This window comes from Mesoplodon densirostris, chromosome X (genome assembly GCF_025265405.1).
Source record: "Mesoplodon densirostris isolate mMesDen1 chromosome X, mMesDen1 primary haplotype, whole genome shotgun sequence".
In the NCBI taxonomy this organism is placed as follows: domain Eukaryota; kingdom Metazoa; phylum Chordata; class Mammalia; order Artiodactyla; family Ziphiidae; genus Mesoplodon; species Mesoplodon densirostris.
Genome location: NC_082681.1, coordinates 108708296 through 108720996, shown reverse-complemented (window position 1 = coordinate 108720996; position 12701 = coordinate 108708296). Strand labels below are relative to the sequence as shown.

At 37.1% G+C, this 12701-nt stretch overlaps 1 protein-coding gene across 1 annotated transcript in view; it reads right to left on the bottom strand.

Moving 5' to 3' along the window:
* Nucleotides 1–12701, bottom strand: part of DMD (dystrophin) — a 1698782-nt gene that overhangs the window by 1404997 nt on the left and 281084 nt on the right. The window lies entirely within an intron of this gene.

The following is a 12701-nucleotide window of genomic DNA, read 5'->3' as shown; positions in this document are numbered from 1 at the left end:
AAATATGTAGACACTTGTGTTTTATAAATCTGCCTATAAATACATTCCTGTACCATCAAGATTAAGTTTTTAAAATGTTAATTTAACATTCAATCAAATTCACAGGAAAAAATAGCATTTTAAGCATCTTGTTCATGTCACATGCTTTCACAAAGAAAAAAATTAATTCATCTCCCATGATAATTGTGTAGGCTATTTATTTTCATTTCCATAGCTATATCAAGAACAGAGAGCTTCAGAAACCTTTACTTTCAACACAAAGTGGTATATGAAGTTAAGATTCAAAACCAGGTATGTCTGAATCCAAAGATTTCCACTATACTACACTTATATTCCTTTGTTCCAAATGAAAGGGAAACCATTTTTTAAAAAATATTAAGGAAAAGTCAACATGAACTTCCTGTTTGTTGCTATACAGTACAGTCTGGTGGTTACTACTCTGCTGTTTTGGATTATGCCGGAATTTGACTGGAGTCTCTAACACTAGGACATTAACTCTGAACATTTTTATTAACCTAAACTATGATATTTAGTTGCAGAATTCATATCCTCATGGCATTATGAAATAATTACTTTTTCCAAGTTTATTTTTACTTTGCAGTCTTCCTTAATTTCCTAAAGTCCCCAAATTTCCAATCAGATGATGTGTTTTCTGATGTTAGAACTGATTAAGCATAGATGGCAAAGGTTATGACAGATAATAAGGTTAAGACCATGGTTAGCACTAGAAGTCCTGCACCTGGAAAAACAGTTCAATGATATGGGACTCCATTTATGCATTGATACTGAAAAAGACACCTAACTTTGAAGGAAAAATCTTTTTCACTGATAAAGATCTCTGTATTTAAAGATATAGCCAAATGCTCCAGTGGTACCATAGAGTCTATGAGACTTAGAAGGTAGAACAGCTATAATCTAGGGTAAGTGCACCATTTCCATAGACAGACCTCAATAAAGTAGTAAACAGTCTCAGTCAATCTTTTATTTTCAGCTAAATAATTTGATGAAATTACCTTTAGTTTCTCATTATAGATAACATGACATAGAGTTCAAGAATGCAGCATCCTGTGGAGAGGGTGTGGAGAAAAAGAAGTCCTCCTACACTGCTGGTAGGAATGTAAATTGGTGCAGCCACTATGGAAAACAGTATGGAAGTTCCCTAATAAACTAAAAGTAGAGCTACCACATGATCCAGCAATCTCACTCCTGGGCATATACCCAAAGAAAAACATAACTCGAAAAGATACATGCACCCCAATGTTCATAGCAGCACTATTCACAATAGCCAGGACATGGAAGCAACCTAAATGCCCATCAACAGATGAATGGGTAAAGAAGATGTGGTATATAAATATAAGAGTATTACTCAGCCATAAAAAAGAATGAAATAATGTCATTTGCAGCAACATGGATGGACCTACAGATTATCATACTAAGTGAAGTAAGCTGGACAGAGAAACACAAATATCATATGATATTGCTTATATATGAAATCTACAAAATGGTACAAATGAACCTATTTACAAAACAGAAATAGACTCACAGACATAGAAAACAAACTTACAGTTATCAAAGGGGGAGGAAGGATTAAATTAGGAGTTTGGGATTAAAATATACACACTACTATATATAAAATAGATAACCAACAAGGACCTACTGTATAGCACAGCAAACTATACTCAATATCCTGTAATAACCTATAACGGAAGAGAATGTAAAAAAAGAATATATATATATATATATATATATATATATATATATATATATATAACTGAATCACTTTGCTGTACACTTGAAACTAACACAACGTTGTAAATCAACTATATTTCAATGAAAATTAGAAAAAAAAAGAATGCAGCATCCTGTGCTAGATATCTGGGTTCAAACCCTGACTGCACTGCTTCCTGTAAAGTTTGTGACCTTGAACAAGTCACCTCACCTCTCTGTGCCTCATTGTTCCCATTGGCAAAGAGTGACAACAATAAAAAACTACTTTATAATGCTCTTTTAATGGTTAAGTGTGTTAACGTGCAAAGTATTTAGATGAGTTCTTGACATATGGTAGAGATCATACGTGTTAGCTACTGTGATTAGTGCCTTCTGTGACTATTTCCCACTGGCTTTAAACCAGCCCCTGGGCCACCTCTCACTTTCTCATTTGAGAGTGGATCTATTCATCTTAGTGTTTTGTTAAGGACTGGTAAAGTAAAAGCCATTCTTGTTATCACCAGAATGAAAACTGCAAAGAAAGCTGTAACAAAGACAAAAAGGCAAATACATAAGAATCATCAACAGCAAAATAATCTCATCTATTTCACCCTTTATTGCAGGAATAGGCAAACTATGGTTCACGGGACAAATCTGGCTTGCCACTAGTTTTTGTAAATAAAGTTTTATTGGAACACATCCACAATCATCATTTACATATTGTTTATGGTTGCTTTTTCCCTACAGCAGCAGAATTGAGCACTTGCAAAAGAAACTATGTGGTGCACAAGCCTAAAATAGGGACCATCTGCCTCTTCAGAGAAAAATTTGCTGACTACCTCCCTGCTCTATAAAGTTAAGATGGTCTATCTCTCCCAACACATAGGTGGGTCCAAATGTGTGGTTCACAGTTGCCATATTGCTTGGATCTCTTTCAAAAATATGCCTTGGCTCTCTATAACCAGATTGAAGTTCCTTAGTCTGGCACTGAGTACCTTTTTTTTTTTTCCCACAATGAACTCAACCTACCTTTTCAACCTCATCCCTTAATTCTCTCTTTCCAATACTGCATATTTCTGCTCTAAGCAAACAGAAACACCCACAACCCTGTGTAAATGCCACTTGTATAGAGCCTGTATCTGCATCGTCCTTTTCCCTAATCTTGAGTCCAATATGCCCCTATCCTTTAACAGACTACTCAGATGCTAATGTCTCCATGAGCTTTCCATGCTCAACTGTCAAGCAGGACTGGAAGTGATCCTTTCTTCCTTATGACTTTTCTAACATTTTATTGGTACTTCTTCATGACATAGTTTATACTATTAGAATGCAAGCTTCCTGAGGGAAGGACTAAGTATGGTTCTTCGTCATAGCAACTGGAGTGCTCTGCACATCATAGTGATCCATTAGATATTGTTGAATGAATATGAAAATTAGCAAGAAAACTAATGTTGCTGTCACTACATTCTTGAAATACTGTGGACTCATACTGACTACAGGAGTGTTCAAAGAACCCCTCTGTACACTGAGTGGTGCCTTGGACCTTGTGGGAAGCAAATTAAACTTTAAATACCCTCAGTGTGAAAGCTCACTGAGTTTAAAGGACTTCAACATGCTTTTATCTCATGGGTCTTTGAAGTTTAAATAACTTCCAGTCAAGGTTTAGAAACTATCTGGTACAATGCAGAAAACCATTTAAATCTGATGTGTACTCACTGTCCCACTACCACTTCCCCAGCATCATGAGTTGTTTCAATTCATCTACTTCTTTTAGTGAGCATCTCTATGAGGCTTAGTTAAAACCCAAAGCAAAACGCATGGCCCTACAAAGCCAGTGTCTTAGTCAGCTCAGGCTGATGTAACAAAACACTATAGATGGGTGGTTTAAACCAGGGGTCCCCAACCCCGGGGCCACGGACCAGTACCGGTTGCGGCCTGTTAGGAACTGGGCTGCACAGCAGGAGGTGAGCAGCAAGTGAGCAAAGCTTCATCTGCTGCTCCCCATCACTCCCCATGGCTCGCATTACCGCCTGAACCATCCCCCCTCCTCACCCCATCCCATGGGAAAAACTGTCTTCCATGAAACTGGTCTCTGGTACAAAAAAGGTTGGGGACTGCTGGCTTAAACAACAGAAATTTATTTTCTCATAGTTCTGGAAGCCAGAAGTTCAAGATCAAGGTGTCAGCATGGTTACTTTCTGGTGAGGCCTCTCTTCCTGGCTTGTACATGGTTGCCTTATCAATGTACCCTCACATAGGAAAGAGGAGAGAGAACAAGCTCTCTGGCACCTCTTCTTATAATGGCACTAATCTCATCATGAAGGCCCCACCCTCAAAACCTCTTCTAAACCTAATTATTCCCCAAATACCCCATTTCCAAGTAACATCAAATTGGGGTAAGGGCTTCAAGACATGAATATTGGGGAAGTGGGGCACAATTCAGTCCATAGGAGCCAGACATCACTGTCCTTTCCTGTGATGAAATAATGTATATTGATTCATAGAGATACAGGTTGCTGACTAGGGAAGACATCAGAATAAGAATATTCTCAGAAAATGTTAGAATAAGAATATTTTCTCTTATAACACAAATGTGGTAATGGGAAGATATATGTCCTAAATTAATAATTGGGAACTCAACTTTCTCCTGGGGAGAGGGTGTATATTTTTGCCTAAATAATCATCAAGAGAGACACATACAGTAAAATTTCCAGTGTGAGGGCCAACAAGGAAAGTCATATACATTCCATTTCAGAGGTGAAGAAATAGATTCTGAGTGAGATTAAGTTACTTGCTTTAGTCACATAGGTGATGAGTGGAAGATGCAAGGCCAGAATCCATCTCGGTGCAGTCACAGGGCCATCTGCTCTTTCAGATCCATTCTTCAGGTTTCTCTTGTCCTCTCTGTACCAGAGGAATATATACATTTTCTGCCATTGCTTGCCCCCTGGCTTGTGATTAGAGGCACTGGCAGAATACAGAAGGATGGAAGGAAGAGGAAAGCCAAGTTCCTTCGCACTCAACTTTTGCTGACATTCCTAGACCAGCTTTATCTCCACTGTGGCTTCAGTTTCCTCTGGATGGTCCCTCCCTCCCCAGGTCCAAGCTCTTGCCTGGCAGTCCTAACACTGCTAGTCCCTGTTTGAAGGTCCCAACTTTGGGACTCTGGTACCATCCCCCCTGCAGTGTTCCTCTAGCTCTAGGGAAATGAGCAGCCTCTTGATGCTGCTTGTATGTTGAGTTGCCTCACTGTCCCTCTGTGCTGCTTCCCAGCTTTTCATCACCTCCTTCAACAATTCCCTGTATTATTTCTCTCTCTGAAACACCTAGAGTGGTTTCTGTTTTCCTGACAAGACTGACAAATACCAATTTGATATGCCATGAATATTTACTGATATATTTAATATATAATATTTTTTATTAATATAATATATTATAATGTATTATAATATTATAATTATCATATATTGTATTATATAATATATATAATATATTATATTATATTAATATATATTAATATATAATATTTACTGAATATTTACCTACAATGGGCTAACTTCTGGGTTAAGTGCTGTCGGTCTAGAGTTGCAAATAAATGGCTCCTGCCCTCAAGGAGTTTACTGGAGATACAAATATGCAAAAACAAGATCATTACAATAAAATTCTGCAAGTGTTTTAATGGAAGGATTGTCAAAGCTGAGAAATGTCTGGGAGGTTAGGTTCCCAGAAAGAGAAGGTAGTTAGTTGGGGAAAAGGAATGTGGCAGCTGGAAAAGGGAAAGTAAGGAAAAGGGAATCTTCAATAGAGAGAACAGTAGTTACAAAGAAACAGAAGTTTGAGGGAATACAGAGCATTTGGAGAGCAGAGGGTGGCTCATTAAAGCTGAGTAGAGGGCAGTGCCATTTGAAATGTAGTTTGTGGCCAGTCTGTGAACTATCTGTTAGTAGCCTGTGACAAGAAAAGTCACTAGAGCATAAATAGTCACCAAGCATACGATTTCATCTGATTTCTTTTTAATTGCAAAACTTTCTTGACAAAGGAAACGGTGCATTGACTGGCTCCAGCTCTTTATCTCATTGTGTACTGGTAATAAACAGTTTGCAGACTATTTTGAGTAGCACTGGCATATAAGAAGATGGGTAGGGGAGAAGGGAGAGAAGCTGGAGAGTCAGGCAGTCAAAAATCAGAAAGGAATTTCTGTGCTATGCATTTCAAGAACCACGGGCAGATGAATGATCTAATTAAAACTGCATTTTAAGATATCCCTCAGGAGGCTGTGAACAGTATGGATAAGAAGGGTGAGCGTAGAGGCACAGAAATCAGTTAAGAATTTCATGCAGAAAACTATGAGACTTAACTAGGGGGAAGGCAGCCTGGATGTAAAGGAACAAATACACTAAAGAGAATTGAAAGGACTTAGGGAGGTGGCAGATATCATGACCACTGTGAGTGGCTGCACAGGTTGTACACTGCACAAGTCCAGAAGGTGCTGTTTTTAGGAACTACGATGTGAATGACAGTCTCTAAAGATGAGTAGTCTAAACTGTTGAACTTCATTTGTGATTTCTGTAAGAAGTCCAGATGGAAATGCCCAAAAAACATTTGGATGTTACAGGTATGAGCATCGGGAAGGAGGTTAAGCTAGAGATGTTAATTTGGAAAACAGCAGGTATAGATGTGTGATAAACGCAGGATTATAAATGATATCACCCTGGAAAAGAAAGTGTCATAAAAAGAAATAAAGCCAAAATGTGAGTCTTTTGGAGACCAACATGAAAAGGATAGGAAGAGGAGAATGGGAAGACATAGTCGGAATGCAAAGAGGAGAAAAGAAACAGGAGAGAACAATGTCCCAGAAACTGAGAAAGAGGAAAATTTCAAGAAAGAACTAATTACCACCGTCAAGCACAGCACAAAGTTCAAGAAGGATAAACTGAAGAGCGACCTTTGGAGCTGACAATTAAGGAGTTCTCTGGTGACCTTGCTGAGAGCAGTTTCAGCATTTCATGTAGAGTATGAGAGGGTAAAGGAAAGAATCAGAAGTAAGGAAATAGTGGTAGTTCACATCTTCTGATTAAAAATCAACTCTTTTTTGCATTCAACCATGCTTCTTCTTTTAGATGAATAATTGTGACTACCATTTTCTTCACTCAGGGAACAAACAAAACTGTATGTCATAGTTCCAGGAATATAGCTCTATCTTCCTCTTGGCTGGCATCTTTTTGTGCCTCACATTCTGGAAGAGTACATTTTCATACAACTGCTATAGCTAGACATCCATAGCTATGTGTAGCATCTTATAGGACCAGTTCCCATTATAGTGCATTTCAACTTGGAACATGTATTGGGCATCCCCAAATCAGAAGGTCCCGTAACAGGTTGGGAGTAAAATATGGACCCTGGCCCTGGCAAGCTTTGAGTCTAGGGGGTGAAACAGGCATATGAAAAGGTCATTTCAACATATAGCACTAGAGGTGTCACAAGAAGGGACATCATCTTGTGTGGCATCTTATGTAGTATCACTTAGCCTAGTCTGGAGTAAATGGTTCCTATCATTGGGGCTGGTTTGGGGAAATGAGAAGCAAGAGTCAGGATGAAACTAAGATTATGCTCTAGTGCACTGATTTACAAAATGTGGGCCCTGAACTAGCAACATCAGCATCGCCTGGGAACTCGTTAGACATTAAGATTCTCAGGCACTGCACCAGACCTACTGAATCAAAAACTCTGGTGGGGACCAGTAAACTGCCTTTTAACAAGGCCTCCAGATGATTCTGATACATGCTAAAGTATCAGAACCACTGTTCTTGGTCAAAGGTTCTCAAGCTTTAAGGCTTATCAACAATGACCTGGAGAGCTTGTAAAGGATTCCTGGGCCCACCTGCAGAGTTTCTGATTCAGCAAGTTTGGGGAGCGCCTCCAAGTCTGCATTTCTAACAAGTCCCCAAGTGATGCTGCTGTTTCATGCACTGCACTATGAGTATCACTGCTCTAAGTGTTCTCTGGCCACTTAGCATGCCTCTAGAATTAACATTCTTACATTCTTCAAAACATTTATTGACTTATTGTTGACTTATATGACAAATTAGCTTTAAGAACATTAAATGGATGGTTATCTTTTCGTAACATCTGAAGATGGTATGTAAGGTTTCTATTATTCACCAAAAATAGTTTCTAAACTGAAATTTGAGCTTACGACCAAGGTCATTTGACTCTAATACATAAAAAGAAGTAGGGCATTGCAACTGTTAACACTGAAATGGAAATTAGGAGACTCATCACTAGTCCTTATTTTGCAACTGAAAGCAAGTCACTTAACCTTTCTGGACCTCAATTAACCTGTAACCATGAACAAGTCTGGAGTCTAGTTTCCTTAGATAAAAGGAGCAAAGTTTTATTTTACTGGGCAGTGCCAATGGAAAAAAAATATTACTGAATCCAACATCCCAAGTATTTTAGGATCAATTTATCATATAGAAAATAAAAAATTAGCTCTTAGACACATTAATCATCTAATTAGATTCTTTGGATAAGTTAAAATGTTTTAGTTTACAACTTCCAGATTATAGTTTAGGAATCAAAAATAAATATCTAAAACAAAAATAGCTTATGCATTAATCTCATAAAATGGCAAAAAGACAGGTCTTATCTAACACATCTAACTTCCTTCCAAGGACGTGACATAAATTAACATCATTCAGGCAGTAGACATTAAAAAAAGGGAAAAAAACACAGTTAAGCTGAAAAATAGAAAACAAAGTAATTATACGGGTACGTAATTGTCTACATAAATGCAGGTACATAATTCCACCATTTAGTAAGCATGTGGGACATAGAGAGAGAAAGCAAACTTAAGACTGTCTGCTTACCTAGAAGAAGATAAAGAGACTCGGTGAATTTAGGTATTTCTAAACATCTCTCTACTCCCCTTGAGGTCAAAGATACTCATTTATTAACACCATAGCTGAAAAACATTATCCTTATTGAGATAGCATTTACTTAAAAAACAATTCAATTTGCCATTGTTTTCACCTGGCTGATACAAAAATGTAAATGAACGCTTTTGTGAAAAGTCTCTTAAAAATAACTGCTATATGATTAGTAACTAATCTCCTCGATAAATCCCAATTTACTATATAATAGATCTAGTTTTAACCTATTCTGAGTTCCATACTCTGATAATTACCTATATGTAAAATAATATCACTGAACTGCAGGGATAATTTACTATTAGAAATAATTACCTTGTGACCCAAGGTCATCAAGCACTTTCGTATATCTTAGTGTAAGGAGGACAATTTATGCAGTAAATATGACAAATGTAGAAACTGTATCATTATTAAGGAATCAACTAAATGTACCTTAGATAATTAAGAAATTATAGTGTGGTACAAAGCTGAATTTTAAATCCCTTAATAGTTCTGAATAAATGATGATATCCTAATGGGTAAAATTAGAATATTAAAGATTATTAGAATGTTCATTTGTTTATTATTAAAAACAATTCCATGAGAAGTAGATGGAATTCTTAAATGCTACTGAAAATAAAATTTTAGTTATCACAATTAATTGAACTCTATTACTCTTTCAACAAATATTTATTGTTTATTGTATGCATGGTACTATATATGGAATCTAATAAGTAAAATATAAAAAATCTGATAACAGGATTCCTTTGTTGTGATTGGTGATGAGAAAAATATATGTGGGTGACATTGAGGAATAGAGCAAAAAAGGAATGTAATGTACTGGATGAAATGGAAAGATTTTGGGGAAGCTACACATAAAACTGGTGGGAGAAAAAATATTTTATACCACAAGAAGGGGTTTGTGTTTTACTGTGGGGACAACTGGAGTTATGGGGATCTCAAGTCTGGAGGGTCAGCATAAAAGCAATTTTAGATATATTAATTTAAGGCAGATTAATCAGAAAGGGGGGTGGGCAAGTCTGGCCCCAGGGAGGTATATGGCTTAGAGTATGGCATTGGCAGTTAGAATGATTGGAAAATGATTACACTTGCCCAATAATATAGTGTAATAATAATAATAAATAAGGAGAAAGGAAAGAGAAACTGATACAAATGGAGAAGTCAGGTGGTAAATTCTGTTTTGAAGAGGAAGATGAAAAGGCAATTTTTTGTTACATTTGGTAAGCTTGAGAGGATGCTTATGGAATTTTTTTCACCAATAGTTCATGACCACCATCTCTACTTTCTCCACCAACCATCACCTTCACTATCATCAACACCTCAATCACCACCACCGCTTCCACCACTGCCTCTACCTCCACCACATCCACATAAGCAAACAAGAACCACAGCTACTGCATTTACTGAATTCTAACTACCTTACAGGCAACTGTATTAAATGCTTCTTACTTAATCCTCAGTGTTCAATAAAGTGAGGATATTGAATCTGAGGCACAGATATTAGGTAATTTGCCTGGGATCATAAGCTAGTAATTAAAACAGGCAGATTTCAAACCTGAGTAATTCTGATTCCAAAGACCATGATTTTTCCAATATTTGCTACTTCTTTAGCCACACAGTCAATGAGTTATAATAACTAAAATATGTGTGCAATGTCTGAGTAACTAGGTGTGGGTAATTGGAGGCAACAAATGTTTGCATTTGATGAAAATAAAAATTGAAGCACTGCCTGGATGCAGATCATACATTTAGAGACATAAAAGTGAAATTTGAGGGAGTCAGATATAGAGCTACAAAATTTGGGAGTCACTCATTTAGAGCTGGACTTGAATCAATGAGAGGAGATAATTCAGGTAAAGAAGTCAAAAGGGCAAAAAAGATTTGAATTTATGAGATAGTACCATAGGACTTAGGCAAAAGGAAGAAAGCAAGTCAGATAAAGAGTAGTAGGAGTAGAACCAGTAGTGTGTCAGAGAAGCTGAAAAAAGGGATCATTTTTTTAAAAATCAGCACCCAATAGATTGCCAAGACTACAGTCTTGACAGTTAAACACTAGCAATTCTCACCTGGGACAAGAGAATCACTAGCCACCATGATGTTTTCAGTCATGTTTGCATGACGCCTCCGGAACCATTATAGTATTTTTAACCAAATTCCATCCTGCAGACAATTATCACTTACTGGATTTAATTGCTCCTAAATGTTTGCTCATTTGCTCTCTTTGTTCAGTCTAAAGTTATCAATCTAGAGTCTTGCACAGAGTGTCCATGTTATCCTACTGTCCAGATCAGGATACATCTGAGAGTGAAAGTTGGTGCTTTATATAATTATGCTGGGACAAAAGGTGTAATTTGGGATGATTCAGGCAAACCAAGACATAAGATCACCTTTGTCATTTATCTACAAAAGAAACATTTTCCTACACAGTCCAGGTTCTGTAGTCAAGTTACCTCAGCTGAAATCCTGGCTCAGGCACTCTGAAGCTGTGTGTAATAGTAATAATAGCCATACCTATTTGGGAGGGTTAGGGGGAAGAATAAATGAGCTATGCAGACAAAGCACTTAATCTAGTGCTGAGTGCATAATAAAATCCTCAATAAGTGTTAGCTTTTATTTAAGTAATATATTCTTTATGTTCCCAATTGAACATCTCCTTCCAAGCACTTACAAAAACTGCTGAGAGCATATGATACAAACAGAATTTAGGAGGCAAAATATTTCACCACTAGTCACACTTTCTTGAAAACAAAAAAGTACTCAGAACACATTTTTCCTAACCAAATACATTCTCCAAACAGGAGCCAAGAATAAGCTTTTGAAGACAGAGATTGATAGGAATCAAATTGCTCTGTTAATATCTGTATTAGAAGGGTCCCGAACATATTAGGGGGTAGATCAACTAGGTCTCCATATTGCTCTGCTTGGAAACTTGTTGGAGAGCTGATAGGTTGTTGCAAAGGATCCATAAATCCATGTGCCCACTAGGCATTGTCGGTAGACATATATTTAACAAGGCATCAAATTAATCGCCATGCTCTTAGGATTAATAAAAAGCAAATTCATTAAGAGCTTTACTGATTTATTTTTGCTGTCACATTCTTTCTCCATCAATGAATGTTAAAATTTCAACCACTATAATGAGTAGAGTTCTTGGAAGTTGCTGCCCCAAATAGAATGCCAATATTCAAAGATTCTGAGAACCATTTGACTGGAACAAGGCTCAGTAAACTTTTCCTGTAAATGGCCAGATAGTAAATATTTGGGGGTTTGTAGGTCATATAGTCTCTGTGACAACTACCCAACCCTGCCTTTCTGATGTGAAAGCAACCAAGGATGATGCATAGATGAATGAGTCTGACTTTGTTTTGATAAAACCTTATTTGTGCACACTGACCTTTGAATTTCAGAAATTTTCACATGTCATGGAATATTCTTTTGATTATTTTCAACCATTTAAAAATGTAAAAAACAGTTCTCAGCTCATGAGCCCTACAAAAACTGGCAGCAGGATGGATTGAGCCTGCAGGCTTCAGTTTGCTGAGCCCTGAATGAGAGGGTTCACTCAGCCAAGGAGCTCCAACCGGGGAGAAAAGCCCCGTGGTCTACGGTGGAATTATGAAAGTAGGTTAAAAGTCATGGATTAACAGGGAAGTATTGAAAGTCCCAGATGATGTACTTGAAAACTTTTCTAGGTGTTTTTTTTTTTCCTTTGCCTAAAACATCTGACACGCTATTTTTGGGTATATGTTCTTCTCATGCTTCCCTACCCTTGTATACACAAATTCTAATGTCAAATGTTCCATGTGTTCCCAAACACATGTTGCTTAGAAACGTTAAGGCAGGTTTAAATGTTCTTTCTTAATCTTAGAATTATAATAATTGGCATGAAAAGGAAATTGTCCCATTTTTATGATTTTCATGCTAGCTTTTGCATTTATGAAATTGTATTCCCATCCTTTTAATATATCTACTGATTTACATAATACCTAACTTATCTACAAATGTCTAGTTGAGAATATCCACAAAAAGCTCAGTTAAAAATTCTAACACCTTCAAGATAAGACT